Source organism: Bactrocera oleae, chromosome 3 (assembly GCF_042242935.1).
Source record: "Bactrocera oleae isolate idBacOlea1 chromosome 3, idBacOlea1, whole genome shotgun sequence".
In the NCBI taxonomy this organism is placed as follows: Eukaryota; Metazoa; Arthropoda; class Insecta; order Diptera; family Tephritidae; genus Bactrocera; species Bactrocera oleae.
This window is the reverse complement of record NC_091537.1, coordinates 14,154,301-14,176,625: the sequence shown is the minus strand read 5'-3', so window position 1 is coordinate 14,176,625 and position 22,325 is coordinate 14,154,301. Positions and strand designations below refer to the sequence as shown.

The window sequence follows — 22,325 nt, the reverse complement described above, 5'->3', positions numbered from 1 at the left end:
TATACATATATTGACACTAAATTAAAAAAAATTTAATTAAACCAGAGTTGCCACCATTTTTTTAAACATAAAAATCACAAAAATTGAAACTTTTTAAAGAAAATAAAATTTTTTTAAATATGTTATATACATATATTGACACTAAATTAAAAAAAAAATTTAATTAAACCAGAGTTGCCACCATTTTTTTAAACATAAAAATCACAAAAAAAGCAAAAAAGATGAAATGAGTGCACTTAGATGATTAAAGATATCCCAAATATAAACCTATTTGATATTTTAAAATAAAGTTTGGTTACAAAATAAAATTGCCTTTAGGGGGGAAACCAGTTTAGGAGGCCAAAATTCGAGTGCTTTTTGTGATTTTTTTTTTAGCTAAGAAAGAATACTTAGAGTTCGTTTAAACTTGCAGAGTACGTTTATTGCTATTTTGAACTACATTTTTAAAATGTTCAATGCCATTTCCGCCTGAAGTGGTGGTGTTAGAGAGTGGTGTCCATTGACGATCGCCATCAGAGTTGACTGCTGGCGGGACACCTGGAGGTTACACTTTTGATCTGAAATCATTAATTTTTTTTTCTTTCGTTAGTAATATAGTTTTTAAGAATATGAACCAAACTCTTAGTAGAAGAATGATCACACACATTTCAGATCGAGTCCTTAATAACTTTTCGAGCTAGGCGTCCCGCCAGTTGAAAAAAAGTCGTTTCGAAAAATACGCATATGAAAAGAAAGTGCGCCTCGGCACTGAATCGACCGGTGTTTACCTTAGTGATAATATCATCGGAACTATTTGAAATTTAAGCAACATATTTTTGAGTAGTTGTACTAACAATTTACGCAATAAAAAAATCGATTTTTTTGAATCATCTCAACTGTTTTCTCCCCTTAAGAAGATCGCGTGTAACTCTAAAAATATTTAACTTTTGTCTTAAAAATTTTACTAGTTTTCTACACCAAATAAAAGAAATTTATTTACTAATATTAACCACTCAATTCTCTCCGACATAAGTACACTAAGATCACGTAATTTCCGAATTCTTTGAAAAGGTACGCCAATGATTATATATAAGATGTATTAAAGGTTATTATAATAACATCAATCGTCAACTGAACAAATTTTAGTTGGTACAGAAGCAAAATCAACAAGAAAAGCATCGGTTGCATCGAAGCTATAATACCCTTCACAAAAGATTCCTTACAAAAACTTTGATCCGGCAGTTTGAATGGCAGCTTTATAATATAGTGATCTAATTTGAACAATTTCTTCGGAGATTGGTTTATTGCCTTAAACAATAACTCGTGCCTAATTTCATGAAGATACCTCGTCAAATAAAAAAGTTTTCCATATAAGCACTAGATTCCGATTGTTCAGTTTGCATGCCAGCTATATGCTATAGTCATCCGATATAGGCGGTTCCGACAAATGAGCAGTTTCTTGGTGAGAAAAGGACGAGTGCAAAATTTCAGATCGATATCTCAAAACCAGATGGACGAAAAAAAAAAATTATATATTGAACTGAAAAACTTAGCAGTATGTTTGAAACCATTGAAAGACAATCGATTTTTTGACAATATTTGACTGTTCTAAGCCCTAAATGTCAACATATGTTCGGATGCAAATTATATCGAATTAAATTTGGCAACAGCCATACACAATAGAAGACAGTGCGGGATAAAGGCTTCGAAAATTATCCACCTAAGGTGTAATAACCAATTATGATATATACAAGTTATTTATGTATAGCTTTCTCAACTTTTGGTCTGTAAAAACAGAAAAAGCACACTCCTTATATTTGTATAATAAATATGCCTTAATTTTCTTACATTTTTTTATGTTATCCTCACACCAACTACCTCATTCTCCTCCCTCCACTTCTGACTTATTTGCAACAGCAATTTGTAGCTGCTTAAAAATTGTGTCCCTTGTCAATTTCGCTGAAATACGCGCAGCGCAGCAAACACAGGAGTGGACTTGGTGATGGACTGGCAGTGGACAGAACGGAAAATCTCATTAAAATTGCACAACTTTTTGCCTTATTAACAAGCAAGCGGCGCAATGGAAATACAATTGAAAAAACAAAAAAGAATAAATTAAAAAAATAACAAGCGGCGAGCAGCATAACAGCAATCAGAAAGTGACAACAAAAGATTGCGAAGAAAAATTAAAACATGCTGAGCAAAAAAAAAAACACAAAAAAAAAAAATTAAAAAGAAAAAAAGCAAAAAAAAAAAATAAAAAGCAAAAATAAAAGCCAACAACATAATAATGAGAAAAATAAATAGGAAAAGTAGAATAATGAAAAATGGTAATAGCGCAAAATTCTTAGTGTAAGCATGAAGTCATCTCGCAGGACATGAAGATGAAGGCCTGGGTTGGCCATTTTATTATTTTTATTTTTTTTTCAGGCTGCTATTTATATTCTACTATTTGCTGGCGCCGTAAGCCTGGCAGAGAATTTTTTATTGTTTTCGTTTTTTTTTTCGCGTCCACGATCCATTTTGCGCCATTTTGTTATTTCCGCTTTTTATTCTAATTAAAAAATTTCACTTGTATAATTTTTTTTGTTTTTTATTTTTATAATATGTTTTCCCTTTACACTCATTACCACTCATTATATTTATTTTTCGTTTCGCATTTGTCTTTTTCATGTTTCTGGCATCTTTTGGGTAGAACAAGAAAAATTACGCCAAATAAATAAATTTACATAAGCTCGCAAACATCTAAAAATAACAATAAATAAATGCGCTGCCCGCGAGCCATCGCACTCTATGAGGAGGTATTTATCTTAGCCTGCCCTACTCCTCTTCGACCCCTTCCCATATACCGTTTTATATTTCGCTTCAGTTTTTTACGATTTTCAGCGAAAAAGGTTCGCTGCAGCCGTTGCCTGAAATTATGCAACAGAAGACATGTCCAAGCTCTTATCTTACTTTTTTTGCTTTGACACATTCCCAGTCGTTTTCGAGCTCCCTTCTACCTCCCTCTACACCGCTTACAATTTACATGTCGCTTATTCGAAAGTAATTAAAAGAAAATTTACAAATTTATCTTATTTGTTTCATATGCAATACGGCCAGTAATTGTTGTCAGTAAAAGCCCGAAGATCCCGGAAAGTAAAGATGGTGAAGCTTGTTGGCATTAAGTTGTCCCAGCGCTTCGCTTAGGGGGAAAACAACGCTGAATTTATGAGTTCACCCAAATATGGCCGCTTGTCAACTTGATGGCTTATGATAGAATCTACAATAATTAGCGTAAGTTTTTATCAGCGCAAAGCATAATGTCTGAAAGGAATTATCGTTATAAAGAGGGTATCAACAGAAATAGTTAAAATATACGAACAACTATTATGGCATTTCTCTCATAAAAATAGTAGTCTGAGTAGAGATAGGTGAAAATAGTTCATATTGGGTTATTAAAGGCCTCCGGCGCAGTCGATTTCAAATAATATCAAAGTAAGCTACAACTAAGGTTGCATACTTTTAGGAGTCCTAAACGGTTGGAATACGTATTATGATGGGTTCAGATACAGATACTAACGGCAAAAGAAGTAAGTATTGATTTTAGATCATTTATCGACAGCTTGATCCTGTCCTGACGTTTTGAATTCCAAAAAAAAAACACGCTTTCACATTTTGCAAATGCAACTTTTTTTTCGAAAATTTTCGTATCAGTTTCTGAAAGAGGCAACCTTATTATCTACAATAGCTAGAAGTCACAAATGCTCCACCATAGAAGATTGCGAACTTTTTTCCGAAAAACTTTAGTTCACTTTTTGAAGCACCAAGCTGTAAGTACTTTTCTCTTACATTGGAGATTGACTGGTTCGTTAAGAGGGCCATTCCATGTGATGGGCGCAAAAAAAAATTTTTCTCATAAATTACTTTCTTAACATGTCTAGAATACGGTAGAGAAGTGATTTTTAAAAATTCGAAGTCGTTTTAAAGATACAGCAATTAGAAGAAGGAGTTGTTCAGAGCGCTGATTTACGCTCTGGAAACTCAAAACTGTATTTTTCAAACATTTCACCATCGTAACTCAAAAACGGCTTTACCGAATGACTTTAAATTTGTAGGGTATACTCAGCACATGTAAACGTATGGAATAAATTACTATCAATCAAAAATTTGCAAAATAAAAAAAAGCCTTAAATTCGCAACTGTTTTTTTTTCAAATGTCTACCAAAACTCCAGTTTTTGGTATATTCGTTTGATAATAGTCCATTGCATGCATTTAGGCAGACAGTTTAAAACGCCGCTAATTTTTATACTCTCGCAACCTGTTGCTACAGAGTATAATAGTTTTGTTCACTTAAAGGTTGTTTGTATCACCTAAAACTAATCGAGTTAGATATAGGGTTATATATATATAAATGATCAGGATGAAGAGACGAGTTGAAATCCGAGTGACTGTCTGTCCGTCCGTCCGTCCGTGCAAGCTCTAACTTGAGTAAAAATTGAGATATCTTTATGAAACTTGGTAGACATGTTTCTTGGTACCGTGAGACGGTTGGTATTTCAGATGGGCGTAATCAGACCACTGCCACGCCCACAAAACGCCATTAATCAAAAACAAATAACTTGCCATAACTAAGCTCCGCAATAAGATACAAGACTGTTATTTGGTACACAAGATCACATTAGGGAGGGGCATCTGCAGTTAAAACTTTTTTTTAAAAAGTGGGCGTGGTCCCGCCTCTAATAGGTTTAATGTGCATATCTCCTAAACCGCTAATGCTATAATAACAAAATTCACTGGAAGCAAATGTTTTTAGCACTTCTATTGACGGTGTGAAAATAGTTGAAATCGGGTGGCAACTCCGCCCACTCCCCATATAACGGTACTGTTAAAAACTACTAAAAGCGCGATAAATCAAGCACTAAATACGCCAGAGACATTAAATTTTATCTCTGAGATGGTATAAATTGGCTTTATAGGAACCGCGTTCAAAATTAGTCAGTGGGCGTGGCACAGCCCACTTTTAGGTGAAAACCCATATCTTGAGATCTGCTCAACCGATTTCAACCAAATTCGGTGCATAACGTTCTTTTCATGTTTCTATGTCATAGTGCGAAAATGGGCGAAATCGGACTACAACCACGCTTACTTCCCATGTAACACCATTTTCAATTCCATCTGATTCTTTCACTTTCCACTATGCAAATCAGGTAACAATGATTATATCGGGGTAAAACTTTGCGTGAATAATGCAATTAAAGTATGCCACCTTGCGGCCAAAAATTGTCTAAATCGAACCAAAACTGTTCAAACCCCTAAGTACTAAATATGTGGACCCCAGTGGCTATAGTTGACCTTCTACCGAAAATATCAGTCAATCCACAAAGAAATCTCAAACGAGTATACCATTTGACTTTGCGAGAGTATAAAATGTTCGGTTACGTCCGAACTTAGCCCTTCCTTACTTGTTTTTTTTTGTTTTGGATAAGCCAATCAGCCAGAATGGTGGAGGAAGTGCGAGCCCATTTTTTTGAGATGGGGGTGTTCAGAACACTCATGTTCTACACAATATTTTTAGCTTAAAATTTATTATTATACTGTCGAAATTTGTGTTAATAAAAGATAATAAACTTAAAGCTTTATCTGTTTACTGTTCAGAAAAAAAATCTTAAAAAATCTCTAAAAAACAGTTAACAGACAGGATCACCCCTTTAATTCAACAGCTAATATTTGGAAGGGTTTTATTGGTAACGAGAAAAACAGAGGAAGCGAGCGATATTAAAAGAGAGTGAGAGAAAAAAAGGAAGAGAGGGAAATTTATTGAATTTTTCAACTTCAAAATCGATAGTTGGACATTTTTTAGCGACATGAAAGAATTTGACTCCAACGTCTCTTAAAGTAAACTCTACATAAACTCAACCGAAAAACACATTCGAGAGGAATGCCTATATGTATTTTGTTAAGGAAGCGATAAGCAGAAACTGCATTGCGCTAGGAGTTGCTTACGCATCCACCATATTCTCCAGATCTGGCACCCACCGACATTTTGTGGTGTTGAGATCTCAAGAGAATACGCGCTGGACAGCAATACAATAGCCTAGACTAAGGACATTTTTGAAACAACAGATCAAACAAACTACAAAATTAGTACCGAAAAGTTAGAAGAGCAATATAAACGAAGCAAAATTCTCGATGGAAATTAAATATAAAATCGAATTTTGCCAAAAAGAAATAGATTTTCCTTAAAATTATGTTATATTTTCCGCTTTTTTGCTTGAGCTTGTCAGCCTGGCCACTAATTGCATAACTAATCTCGGAATATATTTGAAAAGCGACAAAACTACCCGAAGAATTTAATATATACTCGAATAAAACTAAGAAAACCGTTAGCTTTCTGAAAACCTAACATATCTAACTACAGAATATTACACTTACACAATATTACCAATTGAGAATATTGAGGACGAAATGGGAAAATTTGGAACAGTAATGGATTAGCGAACAAGCAATAAATTCGAAAAACGCTTAATCAAAACAGATAAAGAGTAATTAAAATAAAAAAGTAATCAAATAAAATCGGAAATTTTCAATACCCCCACAAAGTGCAACAAAAATGTAAAGGCGAGCAAGCGGGAACGCCAATAATTATATTACAGTCTCACTTCTGCACATTACAGACACACTCACACATAGATACATAGTCGTACATATATTTAGTACAACCGTAGATATATTAAAACACGCTGGGTTCAATTCGAATGCAGCAAACATAATTAAATGCTAATAAAAATGTGCAGATGAGCGGATTTTTACGAATAATAAAAATGCGAGGAATTAATGCCGGACGATGGGACAATGCGAGATATTGGCAAGGCACAGCGAGATATCGATAGAATTGAATGAGGGGAGGCAGAAGAAGAATGGAAAACTGTATAAAAATGCTGAAATATAAAATGAAGCAAAAAAAGAAATAAAAGTAACAAAAACAAATAAAGCAGTAAAAGTATACCTACGTGAGAGGGAGAGCGTGGCGAGTGTTCGAGGGAAATTTGAACAACATTCATTTCAAGATATTTACCAATCGAAAATTGTGTAACGATAATTAATAGAAACTGCGCGCCGAATAAATAATGAGCGCGGCAAATGTGATGGGGCAAATGAAAATGTCGAAGAGGAAATGGTGAATGTGGGTGAGTTGAAAAATTCAGGCGAGTTAAGACTAACAAATGCTGAACCGTATTGAGCTGAGGCAGGAAATGCTGGACGTTGGTGTGAAGCACAACTCTGGTTTGTTTTGGCGTAACTTTCTGTATTTTTTTTAGCAAATTTTCGCCATTATAATTTTTCTGTGCATTTTTTTATTATTTTGCAATGTCATTCATTTTTTTATATTGTTTGCTGTTGTTGTGCTCACCACACCGCTGCTAACTTTGAATTTTAATGAAAGAAATGACATTCAATGTGAGTCACCCTCGCAGCAAGTAAAGCTGTGCGGAATAGCCGTACATGAGGCTAATAAAAATTAACATTAATCGCGGCAAACGACTAACATGAACAACGGGGGTTTCGCATAGCTTATTGAACCTATGATCTCTGCTAGTTGGGGGTGAGATGTTGTTTAAAAAGTTAATGTGTAATACGACGCTGAGGTAAAGGTTAGTCTGCGAGTTATGGAAAGTTTGATAATAGGCGGAAAGAAATAATTTTTATAACTCTCAGAAAAAGAAATTTTTTGAAATAAAAAAAAAAAATAATTCAGAGTAAGGAACTTAAATTTTTGACTTATCAACCGATTTTGATTTCTTTTACCGAAAACGCATTAATAATACATTAATCCTTTTTGTCCTTTTAGTTGACTTTAGGTCCACAAGTTCTTTTATTTCAGCAAGTTGGTTGAGTTTACCTTTCATAAACTGTGAGTTCTGTACCCCTTCAATTACGGTTACGCGAAGTTGGACTAGCTCACGAGAACCTATATTGGTCGTTTCGATAAAAATACATATTTGAATTGTTTTCGATTTTATTTTTTGAAAATTGGATTTAAATTTTAGTTCTATTGGGACTACAGTTTCGACTAATGCATTAAAAAAATAAGTGAATTAAAATTTTCATTCAATTTAAAAAACTTTAATTCCACATACCGGATTAAAAAACAAAAACAAAAAATACATGTTTAATCTCAAAAACCGGATTAAATATTTATTTTTAATTTTTAATCCCAACTACCGAATTGAATCATAAAAAAGAAAAATTTCTATCTGAAGCACATAATTAGGAATTTAAAAAAAAAATTGGTTTAGAATTAAAATTTTTTCATATCATTCATACAGTTCAAAAAGTAATATTTTCAATTTTTAATCCCAACATCAGGATTAAAACATAAAAATTTAATTTTAATTTTTAATCCCAAATTTTTTAATAAAAAAAATTCACAACCCTGATTGCGGCCCTAGAAGATATATGTGCCTAATTTAAAGAAACTTCCTTTATTGTCAATGTTCAAAAAAGAAGAACCCGCATGTAAAGAAAACGTCAGCACCAATGGTCAAGGATAACACAAAAAAGCCTCTAGAACCAGAAAAAGTAAGAACTCTCCTCTAAACTTTACGCTTTAAAAATTTAAGTTGGGTTATAACTACAGCTGAGAGTTATGATGGATCATTAAATGCGGCTTCAGTGCTGAAAATAATTTTTGCGTAAAATATGAGATCGTGATAGCAAATAATCAAAGAGCGCACAGTTGAAGAGCTCCAACATACTCAGCCCATTTTCAAAAATGGTTTACTTAGGACCTAATCATAACCAATTAGCTTTGCCATATGTTTGGCATGTAAAAAGTATTACGACAACAGGCTTCATCGGTATGCAAAATTTCTAATGTCAAGAAAATTTTGGAAGTATAATGAACTCAAGTTCTTGCAAGTTCAGAAAAAAGGTTAGAATCGAATTAAGTAATATGAGTGAAGTTTCTAAAGGTTACATTGCCTTAAAGTTTCACCTTTATACGTAAGATACGACAAAACCAAGAAAGTGTAGAGCATAAGCTGAAGATGACGTTTAAGTAGAGAGATTTATGCTTTTACCGAATTTCATGAAAATTTACCGGACTGTTTGGCCTTAGATAAAGCAAAAACAAACTCAGTGTTTCGTTGGGAATGAAAGCTTTCTGGCTAAAAATAAAATATAATGTCTTCTTAGCTGGGATAGACATTAGCAATGTTGATTTAGAATTTAAAAGTGTTCAAATTTGAAAAAGTGTTACCAAATTGAGACATTTGCTTCGAATATATAAGCTATGGTCTTACAAGTAAATATTAACAGATCAAATTTGACACGGACTGAACCCGTGATATGTTTGTGTGGCGATTTTTACTATGGAAAAATAATTGAACAACGAGTTTGCTTGCAATTTTGTGTTTCCAATAGAATCACGGTTAAGGAATTGTTAAAAAATGTTGCAAAAGAGTTTTGGGAAGTCTACTTCATCACAAACGCAAGTATTTGAGTTGCACAAGGCAACAGCGAAGATAGTGAAGTCATCAAAAACTTGCCTTATGCGCGTGCTCCATTCACCTATGTTAATGACGATAACATCGAAAAAGGTAAAGAGTTTGAAATTCAACATGTTGGCATCAGAGAGATAGCAGAGGATTTCAGCTTCTATTATGGATGGACTTAACACATTTAGGTAAATTTTTGGGTATAAAGTGTGTCAATAGACTCGTACAAAAAGACCTGAATCTTTTGCAAGAACGAGGCAGAGTAGAAGTCGAAAAAGAGATGCTTGACAATGTAGCTCAAGCGCATTATTACTAGTACTGTCCGAAAATCTAGTGAATGTCGCTCCAAAAATTAGGCGAAACTTATAACAAGTGTCTTGAAAATTGGATTAAGTGTGGTATTGGCATGCTTGTATCAAAAGAATTCTGTTTTGAAGGTGATAATAAAGAGCTACTTGAATACGTGAAAAAGTACTTTATTTTACAGTCATGTGTTTATCACGGTATATGGAGGATTTTTGAATTATAAAAGCTCGGTGTTAAATACACAGCATTTTTAATACTGAAAAAACTTCAGCATAACAAATGATCAAAAATGACCCGGACTGAAAAAAATTAACAATTATGTTTGAATTAAAATAAAAAAATATATATATTTAAATTAAAAAATATATATATTAAAAATAAAAAGTATATATATTAATATTAAAAAATATATATATTAAAATTGAAAAATATATATATTAAAATTAAAAAATATATATATTAAAATTAAAAAATATATATATTAAAATTAAAAAATATATATATTAAAATTAAAAAATATATATATTAAAATTAAAATAGATATATATATTAAAATTATAAAATATTTATATTAAAATTAAAAAATATATATATTAAAATTAAAAAATATATATATTAAAATTAAAAAATATATATTAAAACAAAGTACATGCACCATATATGTATTATACAATTTTACACTTCCACACCTTACATACAATATTTATTTGTAAGGTACATACAAATATCTGTCAGCCAACGCAATGCCATCGAAAATTTATGGCAAGAAGGCGTTGCGTTATACAAAGTGTGAACGATGCATAAGAATTTTAACAAGAAAAATATGTAAATTTTGTTGTAATAAAAATTCTTACTCACCCTTAGCGTGAACTTTTTTTCCGTAAATGTCATTTTCTTTTCCTCCATTTCAGTTGCTGGTTTCCAGGCGCTTACTGTGAACGTTGCACGCACACACTGTCGGCTGTTGCATTTATCTGCAAAATATAAATTTTATGAAACATCACGACACACAAAACAAACACAACAACAAAAAAATATATATATTACAGAAACAAAAAACTGCTGTAGAAAGTAAAATATATGAAAAGAGCGAAGTAAAATTAAAAGAAAGAACGCAGCGTGAAAATTAAAAACAGTAAAGCAACAACAGCAAAATAATGCCAAACAAGTTATGTATATCGCTGCAGGACATTATTTTAAATACTAATCCGCAACAGTTTTCATTTACAATTGTGAAGTCAACACGCCAACAAACAACAACAACACATATTTTGTTGTACAAAAACAGAACCAAAAGCTGGAAGAAGCGAAATGACAACGCTTCATTGGTGGCGCGTGAAAGCCTACAAATACATTTTTAAATATATATACATACAAATATACAAATATATATATATATACACATACAAGCACGTGCATAGCGGCGCAAAGCAAGCGCAAGGATATCTTTATATTGTTATTTCCACACAATCTGCATACTCTCCAGCTCCAGTTTAAGGATAGAAAGCAAAAAACCAGAAAAAAAGCCAGAAAGTATGCTACGCCTAACGCGCTTGATATGAATTTCTTTTATTCGTATGATATTGTGGCGGCGGGAAAAAATATTGGCTGCTTCGGAATGAATATACATAATTACATTTGTATACATGTATAACTACATAAACGTAAGTATATACGTATATGTATGTTTGTAATTTTATATGTATATGAAAATATGTCACCAAGTGCCGTGATATGCAAATACTAGCGCTTTTACATAAATTTAGATGTTATCCTAAATAGCATAGAACAGCAAAGCCTAACATAGCACAGCATGGAATAACATAATAGGGCTGCACAGGCAGCGCAGATATCGCTGGCCAAGTAACCGTACCGCGAGTAGGCTGCTTTTTAAGGGGGCTTTATTAAAAAAAAAAAATAAACTTTATAAATGAGAAAATATAAACGAACATGTCGCTACACTCGGTAAAAGAAAAATAGAAAGAAGGCAACATGACTAAGTAAAAATAAAAACGGTAAATGACTGGCGCTTAAGGAAAATGGAAAAATTTTGCAGATGACAGCAAACAATATAGAAACGAACACGCACACTAGCATAGCAGTGGGACATATACTCGTAGCTGACAACGGAAAATGAGACAAGCTAGTCGACTATCACGGCATATAAATATTCAAAATACTTTTAGTGGCTTGTATTAGGGTGCCTTACGAATTCGCTGGATATTTCTATGAAAACAAATATAGAGTTTTGAACTCAATAATTGTAAAAAAAAAGGTTAATAATAAAAATGATTGAAAGCAATAAAAAATGTTTAGGCTGCACTGAAGTTATAATACCCTTCACATTATCATATATCATAATAGGAAGGATAGAAAAACGGATTTTTATCTTGATTTTGAGCGATCAATTTGTATGACAGCTATATGTAATATAATACTATAGTGATCCGATGTAAACAATATATTCGAAAATTGTAACGTTGGCTGGTACAAAAATGTATGCTAAGTTTCGTTAAGATAACTAGTCAAATAAAAAAGTTTTCCAAACAAGAACTTGATTTTGATCGATCAGTTTGTATGACAGCTATATGCAATAATGGTCCGATATTGGCGTTTTCGGCGAATGAGCAGCTTCTAGAGGACCTGTGCAACATTTCAGATCGATATCTCAAAAACTGAGCCGATTCGAGCTTTTATTTGGCGCAATTTGGTAACACTAATGTTGCAATCGAACAACTCACAACTTTATCTTAAAGTTCTACAGTTTTGATGTTATATGTATACACTCAGTTTTGACATACGAGCGCTGTTTGTGTTGTTTACAGTAACTTAAAATATTCATCTCAGCCAAAAAATGGCATTAAATCGCGAACCTTTTCGAAGGATAATATTGTATAACTTTTGACGTGGATTAACTCAGCAACGGTGCATGGATGAACTTAATTCAATATTTGGCGCTGAAGCTCCACCAGTGTTTATCGCTGGTATGGTGAATTCAAGACGAATTTCATGAAGGTCGTTCAAAATCAATTGTTGTTTCGGAAACTATTGCTGCTGATATTGCAAGATGGTCATGTGATCTATCGATTGATGCGTTCAGAACACATGTTTTTGAGCTAAATCAATCAAAGTGACAAAGTGCTTCAAAGGTTGGTTCAAACGCATGCAAAAGTGTATAGATCTTAGTGGAGTATTTTGAAAAATAATAAAGCGATTTCCGATGATAATAATATTTTTTTTTGTTCTCTACAATTCTCTAATTTAAAAGATAACCCTTGCATTCAGACAAACAAACTGACATGACTAACTCCACTCAGCTCATCACGCTGATCATTTATATATATGGTATACACTATAAGATTTCTGACGTTTACTACGGGATTTTACAAACTCCATGGCAAAGTGGGTATAAAAAAACCATTATGTTCACGTCATAAAAAATTAACACATCAGTCAAAATCAACCTACCAAATTTTTTGATAATGAAATCAAAACTGAAATTCCAACCTAAACGTTGCCTACAATTAGGAGCATCTTTTTATAATAGCAAAGTCTTACACCCATTCAATAGCGTATAGAATTTAACAAAGTAGTGATCTATAAAAAATAATTGTATATAATAAAAATTCAATATAAATAGATTCTGGATATTGCATAATAATTGTGATTTTAATCCACACATGGATATATCTATATATCTATGGTATACATAGGTATGTATGACTTTACGAAAATATTCGATTGTTACTTTTGAGGGAAGGATTTTCGCACATTTTACGCGCCAAATAAGAGACAAAGTTATCAGCAGAAATTACACTTCAGAGAGAGTGACTTAACATGTTTACAAAACTCTCTTCCCGTTAATGACATTCTAGAGTCTCAAAATTACCAATCGTAGACCAAGAGCTCGAGAGCTAAGGATAGAAAGCAAAAAACCAGAAAAAACATTAAAAGCGCCAGAAAGTATGCTATGCCTAAAGCGCTTGATATGAATTTATTTTATTCGCATGAAATTGTGGCGAGAAGAACTCGAATTGCTTCCCAAAACACACGTAATTCTTGTACAAATATAATCTAGATACTATGCAAGGATAAACTTTTGCCTATAGAGCACAATATCTACAACCCTAATACTTGAATAATTCCTTCTTTCAATTTTTCTTTTCTTTGCCACTTCGTCACGCAGTCTAAATGAGTTTACATACATACATAATTGTTTTATTTTTGTTCTTACGCTTTGTTTAATGAAAAAATTATAAACGCTTAATTGCGTTTACACAATGCGGAAGTATTTCTAGTACACACTTGGCACTCTGTTTCTGTTGGTTTTCTTTTTTTTTTTACTTTGACATTATTTTAAATTACTATTGCCTAAGATACTTTAACAGAGCATTTTAAGTATATACAATTACTTTGTGTAATTTTATTTAATTATTTTTTCAAATTTTTAAATGGAATTTTTACTAGGATGGAAACCATTAGCATGAAACCTAGAAACAATATATATATAAAACATACGAAATACATATTGAAAAATTCGAATTATGGTTTGATGAGCTTTGCATTTATAGAAAAGCATCACTTTATATTTTAAGACGATGGAACTTAACGAATCCGTGTATTAAGTGAATTTGTACAGTCGCCTCTACGTAACCACAACAGAACCCAATTTTATTCGGCCAAGTACTGTCATAAATTTGTATAAAAAACTTTTTCATGCCTGAAACCAATCGAAGATTTCTCTCATTCACAAAAATATATATAGTTTGAGATGAGATTTGAGTATCAAAACTCTACCAAACCGCATCGAAACTACGAACTCAAAAGAGAACGAAACACTTGGAAATATGGCATATTCCAGAAGAACAACAGCTCATACCTATGATTTAGATGTTGAATGGATTTATGATTTCTTTGTCAGAATACGAGCTTTATACTTGTATAGCAATAGCAGACTACTCGAGTCTAAATGAAAATGTTCAGTATATGTTTGGATTACCGAACAAAACTAGTTTTTTCAGGCATTAAAAGGAACAAAATTTATATTCCTCGCCTCATGGAAAGCTAAGGTTTAGACTCATCGCAAAAATCGATAAGCTATATAAGTTAAAGGTTCTTCATTGGAATAAAACGCTTTCTAAGATTTTCTCAATATATATCACGAAAGCTTTCTTCTGTCTTCTATATTCGAAAATTGAAAATTAAATTCTTGTTCTAGAAATTTTTTGAGATGTACTGACTGTTCTGAGTTTTATGAAGTCAACGAATGAAACTTGATTTCTTATTATCCAAATGTTTTCCGACAATGATCTCAATTTTACTCACAAACAGTTTCGAACTGAATCCTTTGCAGAAAAATAACATTTAAGCACTTTTGACTGACCTATGAATAATAACGCCAGTCAAAACTTGCATTTACATAATATATGGCAACCAGATCCCAGTACATAAAAGGAACTAAAGGGCAAATAAACTGTCTAAAGATCTAGGACCAATCAGTTTCTTCATGGTTTGCAAAAGCGTGCTTGTATAAGCTGCTAAATCGAGAAATATCTCTAAGCTCTCCACAATTCGACTGTGGGTGGTATACTGTTACAGGGTGACTGCTTAAGCACCCTCTCATATTGCTTTGCAACTTAATCGTATTGACTGAAAGTCGAAGGTACAACAATTTACAAGCGCCCATGAACAAATACAGACATATTTAGGTATGCAAATACACACATACACATACACATACAAATATATACTATACAAACGTGAGCACTTAACTGCGTGGGCATTCAAATTGTTGGTGCGCTGCCGCCTGCAGAAGTGATTGTAGATTTCCAAATAAAACTGACCACAACGCAGCACAACAAACAGAAATAGTAACAGAAAAACAACAACAACATAATACAACAACAGCAAGTGGTTGCATGTAAATAAGCTTAACTATAAATATATATAGATGTGTATTTGTATATATGAGTTTTACAAAACAAGAATCGGTATCGAGCACTTACACTTCGTTGAAAAAGTATGAACACGCGTTAGCTCCAATCGCTCAATAAATATGTATGCTCGCATTTACATACCAACATATATGTATTTGCGTTTGTGTGCTGATTCTTTCGAACTCGGAATCACGAAATCCCTTTTGATTCCTAGCTTTGTAGAAAAGCTACAAAATAAGCGTTTACCAAAAACGGCACAACAAAACTAACAAAGTCAACAACAATAACAACGGCAAAAATAGCAAGTATTAAAACGCACTTTATTGCCAAATCTAAATGGGAGCACTCACACTACACAATAATTTACATATCTCTGGTCGTGCTACCGCACAGTGGGTCGATGTCAGCAAAACAGTTATATGAAAAAAAACAAAAGCCAATTTTCGCCGCCTTAAGAGAAACCTATAATATTAAAACAAATGTTGATAATAGTTTAGATTATTTGAGTCATATTAGTTTTTTTTTTTTTTTTTTGTTTTTTTTTTAAATGGTTTCTTTTCTACTTTAGACATTTTCTCTAAATTTAATAAAATGTGATATTTTCTAATAATTACGTATAAAAATCGAAATCCTCAAACGGTAGTTACTTTTAAGGTGAAAAAAACTAACGCTTGTGCCGATAAAAAAGTATCTTTTCTAATTAACTGGATTTTTTCAATATTTATACATACTGTATGGTTTAATATTTAAAGACCTTAACGCAAAATCTAGATACACGAGCACATTAATGGATATCTACCTACATTTTTGATAATATCAAATAAAGAGGATAATAATCGCATTTCGCAGATCCAAATATTTGGATAACGAATGTAAATATTAATTCTATGCTCTCAGAATTCCAGCTCGTCGTTAAAATGGAAATCCGGATATTTCAACATTCGGATAGTCCCAGTGCTTCCAAAAAAATATAAGAAAAAACTTTGGTTGCACCCGAGCTATATACCATTAACAAATACAAAGATTCCTTACAAGAACTTGATTCCAATTGTTCAATTTGTATGGCAGCTGTATGATATAGTGATCTGATCTGAACAATTTCTTCGAAGAATACAGTGTTGCCTTAAACAATACATCTTGCCTAAATTTGTGAAGATATCTCGTCAGATGAAAAAGTTTTCCATGCATTTACTGGATTCCGATCGTTGAGTTAATATGGCAGCTATACGCTTAAGTCATCCGATCTATCAAATTTTTACGGAGACTACATTATTGCCTTAAATAGAAATCCATGACTAATTTTGTGAAGATACCTTGTCAAATGGAAGAGTTTTCCACACAAGCACTTGATTCCGAATGTTCAGTTTGTATGACAGCTATATTCTACAGTGGTCCGATATCGGCCGTTCCGACAAATGAGCAGCTTTTTGGGCAGAAAATGTTGTGTGCAAAATTTCAGATTGATATCTCCAAAACTGAGGGGCTAGTTCGCGTATATATAGAAAACAAACAGACAGACGGACAAGCATTGTGGCAAACTTAATATAATCTGTTCAGGTTATGAACAGAAAATGGTAAAAAAAATCAAAGGAAACGAAACAAAGACAATGCAAATGGAGAGAATGCGAAATAGATAACGGCAAAGCTTAAGCGGTTTAAGTTCTAAAGTTTTCTATAAATTCTACCGAAATATGTGACCTTTTACGGACAATTAGTTTAAAGAGACTAAAAGAAATGAAAGGTATATTCTTTGAAACGAAAAGGACTTCACTTTCAAAATATGTATTTTAATTCCAAATTAGATAGCGTACTTGCTTTCAAATGAGAAAAAAGAAATTTTATTAAACTATTATCTATATGTAATACTGTCAAGAGGAACGAAAAAAACTTAGATATGAAAAAAATCGCAAGAAAAGGAGTTAGAAAATAAACCAACCGGATTTGTTAGTGAACGAAAACAACACGCAAAACATTCAGATTATTCAGAGTATAACAGTTGGCTATTGCTTAGGAGAAGTCGGGTCAAGGTAACAATAGACCTCAAGTAATAAAGCAGGAACGTCAGACTGCAGCCAGTTACTCTTCGGCCCATTGCGCTCACAAAGTTGTAACCAATTAAGCCTTTTCTAATAACTCAGTGGATTTAATACAATACCTTATTTTTCTACCCCAGCTGCACAATGTCTTTTAAGTTGGTTCATTGGGAATCGTATTTACCTGCTGAAGGTTGGACAATCGCAAATATAGCGCTCATTCCATCATCCTTTTCGTATGCCCTGCATGCCGCCGTTTCTATTTTAGTAAGTTTCTACTGATCTTAGAAGTCGGTGTCCTGTTATGGCTGATGATCCTTACACTGTTACTTAGTTCCTTCTTAACTAAAATTGAAGCATTTTGATCTCTTTACCAACAACACTATCGCAAAGTACATCAGTGGTATGCCCTGTGTAGCTAGTGCTCCAAGTCCATTTTTTTAAAATTCATTATTTCATGCAATCCGTGAAGGAACTGAATGATCTGGGCCAACATAGCGGGAATGGTACTTCTGACTACCCCCTAGTGGAAAAAACCGTCTGCCTTTTCGCTTCCTTCTATTCTCATATGATTGGGTACCGAGTTGATTCACATTTAAATTTGTTTAAAAATTAAAAAAAATAAAATTGGTATTCGAAAATTTAATTTATTTAAATAGAAAAACACAAGCCAAGCACACTGTGCCCACACCAGCGCCTAAATGTGCGCTTTGATATGAATGTCTGCCCACACAACGCTTATTTATGCGAGAACACATTTATTTTTGGACATTTGTAATGGCGTGTGTAAGTGGCACATATGAAGCGATAAGTACAGTTTGGTGTGCTTGTATGCGTATGAAAGTGTGCGACGCCGTAAAGTAGACTAGCATTTATAATGCATAATATTTGCATGTGAAGCTTTTACAACAATTTTGAATTTAGATTTCAGATAAGCGAACAGCAACAAACACAACAACAACAACAGCGGAATGTAGCAACAACAACAAATTAACAACAACAATGGAACTAGTAAAATAAACAACATTTTTTGAATACCAACACACAGTAGGTGAGCGAGATGGAGGCGGTGAAAATTTCCAGTGAGCACTGAAAGCTCAACAAAATAACGAATAGAGCGCTGTTAGTTGGACACTTGGCTGCTTGTTTCGTTGGTGGAGCGGCATTAGCCGCCTGTGGCCCAACTAGGCGTATGAGCACCATTTTTATGATCATTTTTATTTCTATAACACATTTAGTGTTAAGTATAGGCGAGTGTGGGGCTATAAATGGGAGGGGTTTTGCAAATGTGTGTATATGTGTGAGTGTGTTAATGTAAAATGTAATTTTTGGTTGGCGTATACATATGTACATATATTTGTTTTATTTGTGTGGCCGCAAATGAATACATGCACACATACGAACACTCACACACACATATATAGGTATATATAAAGCCACATATATAGAAATTACACACATACATAGAAATAAATACCCAATAAAATATTCTCACTGTGCCGACAAGGCAATTTGGGTACTACTTTATAGTCAAGCTTGTGTGTTTTTTTTTTTGTTTCAGCATTTTTGCACACATCGCTTCAAACAAGCCTAGTTTTTGGGGCATTATAGCCGCTCGCTTCCTCCCACTCCATTATTTCTTTAAACTTCCACAATCTGCCGCTCTGGGCTTTGCTTTACTTTTATTGGTGCGCTTATAAATGCGACGTATTAGTTTATGGGTCTTGCGGGGGCGGGGCGGCGTGTGCATTAATTTGAGCCAACATTAGTATTTTATTTGGTGTTGTTGTTGTTGCTTTTATTGTTCGAATAATTTAAATTAGTAGGCATTTAGGTAATTACGTTGCCATACACATTACACGCACACACATACACATACACATACATGACCGAACACTCGGAAATACACTCATGCATAGCAGTGTATATGTGTAGCTTGTTTGCGTGTGTATGGGATTAGTGGGTAAAGTAGATTTTTATCGTTCACCCAAAATGTGGTTTTAGGCGCACAAACAAATGCTCTTATTTGCATGCCTAGACTTACAGCACTTCGGGAAAATACATATATATATATATAAACATATATACATATATATAACCCCGCTAGTTGCTGATATCCCTTGGCAGACTTGTGGCAAAACTGATTTGGTCCCGTTTGGTTGTTTTCTTGTTTTTATTTTAGTGCGTAGCATGAGCGGATTAGTAATTACCTAATGAGTTGCAATTTGCGCCGAAAAATATGCAATGCAAAATATATGTTGTTCAAGATGAGCATTATTCATACCAAAGCGATTGCGTTGGAATTGAAGCGTAGAATAAAACTAATTTGGGCGAAATTATATGATTATGTGAAAGGTCAAGTCGGACAGAATACAGAAGTCGGACAGAGGTATGGTAGAGCAGGTTAAAGGATGTTTAAAAGACGCTACGGCAAAACATGTGAGCTATTTTAGAAAGTTCTTAGATGAACAACCGATACCTCGAAATTTTTTGGTTTAGGATCTCTAAATAGCAGACCAAACGGCATGTTGAATGTCGAAGTTAGAAATTATGGACGGATCGGTAATTATCGGAGGATTCTTGAACACATTTACCAAACTTTATGGCTTCAACTGCCATTTGGTTAACAGAATAATTATAACAACCATTATAAGTTACGACTTAGTAGACGAAATTTACTGATGCTATTCTAATACATATGTAGCTAGTAAGGAAAAATCCAATATTCAGCAGAAGCTAAAGGGTTTTCCAATAAGAGTGATATGATTTTTTATCCAAACACAAACACATACACATACACACTAATTGCTAAAGAAATTCAAATGTTTTTTATTGAATTTGAAGTATAATCGATACAATTAAGTTCGGAATATAACATCATTCAAATGGCCTCCAAGACTTCTTTTGCAGGAATGATTTCTATGAACATAATTTTCGAGTACTTTTTCCACTAAATCAAGTCGTATGTCAGGAAAAGCACGTTCAATATGGACTTCTAAAGGTTGAAGAGAGTCTGGTTTATTGCTAAAGAGCAATGACTTCAAATAACCCCAGAAGAAGTAGTCTAATAGTTTTAAATCACAACTTCTTAGAGGCCATTCAATGTCACAATTTCTTGAAATTATCGAATCTCCAAACTCTCCATTTCTCGCGATAATTCGGTTTTTGCACGTGCTGTGTCGCACGTAGCACCGTCTTGTTGGAACCAGATGTTTTCAAGATCAACTTCTTTCAATGACGGCCATAAAAAGTTGTTTCTCATCGATCTACACCGCTCTCTATTGACAATAACGGTGTCACCAGCTTCATTTCGAAAAAAGTATGGACCGATGATTCCACTAGACCAAAAGCCACCAAACTGTCAATTTAAATGAATCTAATGGTTGTTCATGAATATATTGTGTATTTGCTTCGCACCAGAATCGACAGTTTGTTTTTATTTACCGCACCACTCAGATGATAGTGAGCCTCATCGGAGAAGATGATTTTCTTAAAAAAACCGTTATCGTTTACAAGTTTTTTCAAGGCAAAATCAGCAAATTCACGTTGTTTACGGTGGCTTTAGTTCTTGAGTGAAAACAATTTTATACGCTATATATATATAGTCCCAATTCTTAAGAACGTCTTGGGATTGACAAATTGCGGTCTTCAGCAACACTTGTCTAAACGGCAGCAATATTTTCATTACTTCGAGCGGTTTTTTGTCTTATTGGCACTTTAACGTTATGCAAAGAAAATGTACGCTCGAAATTTTCAACAATTCGAAGAATAGCGAGTACAGGGTAACGATTATTACGACCATATGGCAAAAGCGCACGAAGAGTTGTAATTGGAGAACGATTATTTCGGTATAAAAATTGAATAATTTTTAGACGTTGTTCTTGCGTATATCTTTCCATGATGCAATTGTAAACATTACTATATACAGTGAAAAAAAACTACAGATCATGACATATTAAAAATGGTGGAACGACGAATCATATCATCCCTATTGGCAAACCATTTAGAAATTGATATTAGCATTGACAAAATCGACTTATTACCGTCGGTTTGGGTATTTACATGGGAGTTTTGTACTCGCTGACGACGTGAAAGTGAGGTTGAAGTTTGGAATGGATTGGCTATGTTTTCGCATCACCATCTCTACTAGCCCATTTTATTTGTAACGGTTGATCCAAGTAGAGGTAATTCTTTGAATAGAACAACATTTGCAAATCGTTTAACTTTATTACAAAAATATATATAATATGTAAAATCTAAAGTCTATGCGGACAATCCCGCTTCGATTCAGGCCTTGGAGCAAAACCTTACGCATGTCATAGGCCAGTCACCAGTCGAAATGCTCGAACGAGTCATCGAAAATTTCACTCAACGAATGGACCATCTGACACGTAGCCAATGACAACATTTGAAAGAGAAAAAATAAATGCCAAAGAATGTTCTTTCGAATGATAATAAACATTCCCGATTAAATTTTCTGTTTTTTTTTCTTTAAAAGAGTCGGGAACCTGGAAATGGATCACCCTTAAAACTACAACAAATTGGTCAGGAAACATATTTTTTTAATAATATACCAATTGAACATGTTTTT

At 33.5% G+C, this 22,325-nt stretch overlaps 1 protein-coding gene across 2 annotated transcripts in view; it reads right to left on the bottom strand.

The window, feature by feature from the left end:
• The window catches only part of salm (spalt major), a 237,684-nt gene that overhangs the window by 167,772 nt on the left and 47,587 nt on the right, over positions 1–22,325 (bottom strand). For both annotated transcript variants that reach the window (XM_070107542.1, XM_070107543.1), the window contains exon 3: positions 10,624–10,739. The gene's annotated coding sequence lies outside the window, so the exon portion shown is untranslated. The remainder of the gene's footprint in view (positions 1–10,623; positions 10,740–22,325) is intronic.